Raw genomic sequence first — 6,000 nt, forward strand, 5'->3', positions numbered from 1 at the left:
TCACTCACTTCCCCCTCTTCTTCCTCTCCCCTGCTCCCAGAGGGATGGGGAGGAGAATCGGAAGAATGTAACTCCCACAGGCTGAGATAAGAACAGCCCAGTAACTAAGGTATAACACAAACCACTGCTGCTACCACCAATATTAAGGGAAATAACAAGAGAAGAGAATACAACCTCTCACCACCCGCTGACCAATACCCAGCCTGACCCGAGCAGTGATCTAACCCTTCCAGGTAACTGCCCCCAGTTTATATACTGGGCATGACGTGCTGTGGTATGGAATACCTCTTTGGCTAGTAGTTTGGGTCAGGTGTCCTGTCTCTGCTTCCTCCCGGCTTCTCCTCCTCCCTGGCAGACCATGAGACTCAGAAAGTCCTTGGTCAGAGTAAACATTACTGAGCAGCAACTAAAACCATCGGTGTTATCAGTGCTGCTCCCAGGCTGAAAGTCAAAAACACAGTGCTGCACCAGCTACTAAGGAGGAGAAAAGTGACTGCTATGCTGAACCCAGGACACTCCAGTTGCTCCAGGTGAGCTCTGTGCATCCCCCATTGCTCCTGTCCCTGGCTGTAGAGAGGATGTGCTTCTCTGCATTGGCCATGCTGGGGAATGGCACATTGCCTCCTTGACCCCAGGTGCCACAGTCCCTGATCCCTCTGCAGGTTTTGCCTTCATTTAAGGCATTTATTGCCTTCAAATCAACCTAAGCAAACCCCCAGGTCTGTCGCAGGACTCTAAAAGAGCTAAACATGTTAAACTACAGCAAAGTGAATGCTGTTAGCTTACATGCTTGTGGATGTGGCTGTAGGAGGCTTCAGTGAGATTATCTGCTGCTCCAACCCTTCCTGGCTGAGCTTGGTGACTAACAGCTCTCTTTGGTCCTTCTGCTTCAAGAAAGTCTTTCCCCCTTGGTAAATCTTGTCTGCTTGCAGAATATAAAGCTTGGCTCTAAAAGCCTGTGTAGATGGCAAAGTTGTTATATGACAGTTGTGTTACAGGACTGGGGAGGGGATTTTAACCACAGAGGTTTGCTGCAATCCGGCTGAGCTCAGTCTGTTTGCTGAAGGGCATTATAATGCTGCAGTAATGTGTGCATCGCTGCTATTCATTGGTGAGCTCGGCAGGCTCAGCCTCCCCAGCCCCATTGCTCTCGAAACACTGCTGGTGGCAGGCAGGAATGTTGGAGCCGTTCTCCCTGTTTCTGTCCACTTGCTCTCACTTTGGTTGGAAACTCTGTTTTCCAGGCTGGCAGCCGGGCCAGAAAAACATCAACAACAACCCTGGAGCACAGTGCAGGCATTCCCCATTGGGCAGGGAGTAGCAGTGCCCACAGCAGAGCAGCTCCCAGTGGCTTCACAAGTCCATGTCCATGGCTTCTCCTACACCGCTGTGAGCACCACACAGCCATGCCTGCGGACATGGGTGCTTCCCATAAATCACAGGTGGTGCCTGCAGCCCTCCGTGTCTCTGTGGTACTGCCTGGCCTCACTGCTGGGGCCCTGGCAAAGCAAGCGTGAGGAGGTGGCTGCAGTACTGCGTGTGTTTTGTTCTCCCTTTGGCACCTACAAGGTTTCCAGCCACAAGTAAGGGCTGCTCAAGTAGGACATGGGCAAGATCCATAGGAACTAGGAGAAAACACAGGAGCGAAGTCCTCAGCAATTCCTTCTTTCTATCCCTTCTTTCAGTTTTTTTCCTGCAGATCCCCAGCCTTCCTAAGTAAATGCCTGTTGTTACCATGTTTGCCTTTTGGCTGTATGCTGAGTTTTGTCAGAAGATGTAAGAAGGGTCAAGTCAGACAATTAAGCTGTTACAAAGCATCACTGCCTGAGCAGCGCCTAGAACCCTCTCTCCCATAAGCTCAGTGCAGCTCGGGGTTTTAAAATGACGGTGTTGAAATGTTCTCACCCTTTGTCTTTGCAGGGCTGTAGAAGAATGTTTCAACTACCCCAATAACTGAAAAAATGCCTTTTAGTTGTTTGCTCAAATGTTCCTGCTGGTTCCCTGTAGTTAACACAGGAAATGCCATGGGAGCCAAAGGAGAGACTGGTCCAGAGAAGCAGGATAAATTAGGATCATTTTTTCACCCTTATTCGTGCTGGGACCCCCAGTTGTTTTACACGGGCACTGGAGCTGGGGATTTGCATTCAGACGTGGCCAAAGAGCTGCACCTCGGCTCTAAAGCTGCTGCTCCCTGTGGTGGGACCTGGTGGTGGGACCACCGAGGAGCAGTGCTGGAGGAAGGAGCGGGCTGCTAGCAGCCCGTGATGGGGTGCTGCTGACCTGACGCCACAGCAGCCACCATGGTTTGGAGGAGGCTTCGGCCAAGCGAGCCCCTAGTTTTATCTCTGGGCAAAGTGTGCCTTTTCCGTCCTTTGACCGCTTCCTGGGCTCGGTTCTTGAAAGGTAAACTTCTACATGACCTTTAAACGGTCTCCCTTTTCCCTCTCGCATCTCAACTGCGTTCAAGCACGCCCTTGCCTCTGCCTGTGCCTTTGCTCCGCTAAAGCGCTTCCTGGAAGGTCCTGCGCGGCTCACGCCACTTGAGGGCAGTAGTTGCATGCCCAGAGCCTCGCTGCTCTCTGAGGATGAAGGAGCTCCTAAAACAGCGCAGTCCCGCCGTAGGTGCTGCGGCTTAGATGGTTTTTATTAAGTCAGATACTCCCAGACTCAGAGATACGGTCTAATACAACAGGCATCACAGGATGCGTGACAAGCCTGAGGCATTAAAAGAGATATCAAAGCAAAAAATGCGCGCAAGTTAGCAGACTTCCTGTTGGAGCTCAGAATGAGCTCTGTTGAAGACTTCTTGTTTTTTAAAGACACTGCTTTGTCCTTTCATAACGCAGCTTCATGCATTCACGACTCAAAAGTTTCAGGTGCCCCTTTCGGTGGTGGGGAGCTGAGGTCTGTCACCCCGTCTGTGTTAGTACAGAATTGAACGTGACTTGAGCTCAGCCCGGTGGTTGCCCAAAGGCAGTACGCCAGCAAACGTGCCCCACAGGAGCAGTGGTGACTTGATTTGTGCCAGACTTCAAGCTCTGTTGGCCCACAACCCATGACATGGGTCAACCGAACTAGGCATGACCTAGGCATCTGGTGTCCCTCCTGCCCAGGTAAGGATTGGTCACTGTGCAGTTTTATGATCGCTAATCAATTTGCTCATTCCTGTGTGATTTTGAGGCAATCTGCTCACCGCAGCCCTGCCCACGTGGTGGGCACCATGCTGGGGTGGCCGTCAGGGTTGAGGAGTGAGGGTTTCTGCAGAGACAATCACAACTTCCAGCTGTGTTTTCCCCTTGCCATGGTTTTGGTCCTATCCATGTTTTTTCACTTCTGTCATCACCTGAGGGTGCAGGCCAATTAAAACCTAGGTCTGGTTTGCCCTGTCATAGGAGAAGTTATGTGTTTGGGGTGGCATCTTATTCTGTTAATTCTGCTTGTGTTGTGAACCCCCTGGGATAGGGTCAGAAATGAGCACAAACCCAATGAGCTTGTCTTGAGATGCAAACCACTCACCATCTGGTGTGGAGCAGTCTGGACACAAGCTGCCATGTACCACTGGACGGAGCAGCTGCAGCCTGATGCCACGGTGACAGCCACACTCCTCTCTCCTCATCCCAACGTCAGGTGCCATTGTGTTGCCATGCCAGCTCCGTGCTGGGCACAGCTACCTGGTGTGTCATGGGGAAGAGCCATATCTGGAGTGGGATAGGGTGAAGGAGCTGGAGAGGCTGGCCCAGCTCTGCGTCGTGGTCCTGCTGGCTCCCTGCAGCGAGGATGAAAGGCCTGCCATGATACTGGCAGCATGTCCTGGAGGCCTCCTGCAGCCACTGGGATGTACTAGAGATGGGCAGAGGTATGATCTGCAGTTCACAGCCCTGTTGTTTCTGCTGTGGCATCCTGGCGTGGATGGAGACCCTATTCCAGTGCCCTTTGGTAGCAAGGGTGGGACCTTGCACCCCTGCCTTCCTGGTGACAGCTGTGCCCCATTCCCCACTGCTGTGCTTCCTGCTCAATGGCACTACTCTCTTAGTGGTCCTGAGCACAGACAGGAGTCAAAGTTGTTTTTATTTATTCAAATCCCATTGTCACCCATCAGGCTTACAAAATCCCATGGCTCCCCTCTTCTACAGCTCTGTTTGATAGGAAAATAATTAATTTTGCAATAAAGCTGTGCTCAGAACAAATGATGTACGAGCACTCTGTATGGGCTAAATTAGTGCCTGCTGAGACACAGCGCCAGCATCTGTCTGGTTTAGTGACACTTATTTCAAGCAGCCAAGAGGGGACAGGGCACAGTGCACCTTCCTGTGATTTTACTGACAGCTTCGTCTCAGCTGGAGACCCAGAGAGGACTTGACACTGTCAGCTAGAGCACGCTCTGGTTGGGCAGCAGTGAAAAACAAGCTTGCCGTGTAAGGGAGGTTGTTTTAAATGTGAGCTTGCTGGCCAGGTGGGCATCAGCAGTGTGGGGAGCTCTGGAGGAAGAAAATCTGCCCTGAGGCACTTCGACCACTGAGACCAACATCTCTATGATTTCCATACATCGCCTTTCTCCAAATTCCTAGAGCAAGGTTTTCCACCAACATCATGAAGTGACAAAGGGCCTCGGTGGCAGGAAAGGGTCCTGCCGTGTCCTTTCAGTGGTGTTGCTACCATAAAGGATTTTAAGTTACTTCAGACATAGCTCTGCTTCTGGAGAAGGGTGATTTTTATGGTTAGCGAACACACGTTGCCATGGATTTCTGGCTGCTGTGATAGGTTCTCTAGTTCCCTAAGGAGCCCATAGCAGCCAGTACAACATGGTGATACATGGGAAAGGCTTGGTTTTCCCTTAACGGGGAGCAGTCTGTAGGCATGGGGCAGAACCCCCCTGCTGATGGATTGAAGGGAGCACTACGGGCACCCGATGTTCTGGCTACAGAGGGTAGTTCTGGTTTTGCTACCCCTGCCCACAGGAGGGTTGTCAACATGGTGGTGGAGCAGGTTTACCTCAAGGGTGGAGGTTCTGGGGGGGAGCTCCAGAGAAAGAAGTGTATTTATGTCCGTGATGCTTATTTTTTGCTGTGGGAAAAGAGATATTTATTGTTTATTGTCTATTGTAGTCAGTCGTTAACTATGTAATTAGTGGGTCTAGTTAATCTTGACTGTTTCATTCCATTAGAGACCAGATGTTGAAGACAGCTTCATGAAAAATTGCCTAAGTTTCCTTGAAGCTTTGGTAAAATGCTGTCGGCAGGCCAGCAGGACCTTCCTTAGCCTGTATACAATCCATATAGACTTGACTATCGCTCTTACCTTCATGGGAGAAACAAGCCTTGTCTGCTGTTCTTTTCACCTTTGCAGGGTAATAACTATTCAGAAAATAGTGTGTTTTCTATGGGATGTGAGAAGACCCTTTGGCACAAGCCTGGGAGAGCTGATCGGGCAGCAGGATGTTTCTTAGTCCCTTGCCCAGCTTCTAGCTGTGGATGCCATACACCTGCAAAGGGCAATTATACCTTGAGCTGAGGTGAGTGTGCTTCATTTGCATCAAAGCTTATATTTTAAATAGTTTCACTTGGGTAAGTTAAGTTGTGCTTGAGTTTTAACTCTGCAGCTTTAAACCACTCCATTAGTGACATGAACTAGCTCTCCTTCCTATGTGATGAAGATATTCGTAGTAGTTGAGGTGGTTAGTGAGAAGTAAGAAATAAGGTGATCAGGAATAGCTAAGGACTAATGAAATAGTCCAAGACCTTTATGCAAACCCCAGTGGAGAACAAGAAAGTCTGTAAGATGGCAGACTCATACCAGTCTTTCCCCTCCTGTTGCTCCCCAAGGTCCCATCTGAGGGGCAAACAAATGGCCTTTATAAAGGGGAGAAATTCCCATGTAAAGAAGGCGTAGAAACTGCCACCGGGGTTTAATCATAGAAACAAGCCCCCAGGTGTCTGTGTGGGAGACTTCTAAGCGGCATGTAAAGGCCAGGCTACATGATGGGGGTTAACCCCAAGCAAG

The sequence above is a fragment of the Lathamus discolor genome, chromosome 6, assembly GCF_037157495.1.
Source record: "Lathamus discolor isolate bLatDis1 chromosome 6, bLatDis1.hap1, whole genome shotgun sequence".
Classification (NCBI taxonomy): domain Eukaryota; kingdom Metazoa; phylum Chordata; class Aves; order Psittaciformes; family Psittacidae; genus Lathamus; species Lathamus discolor.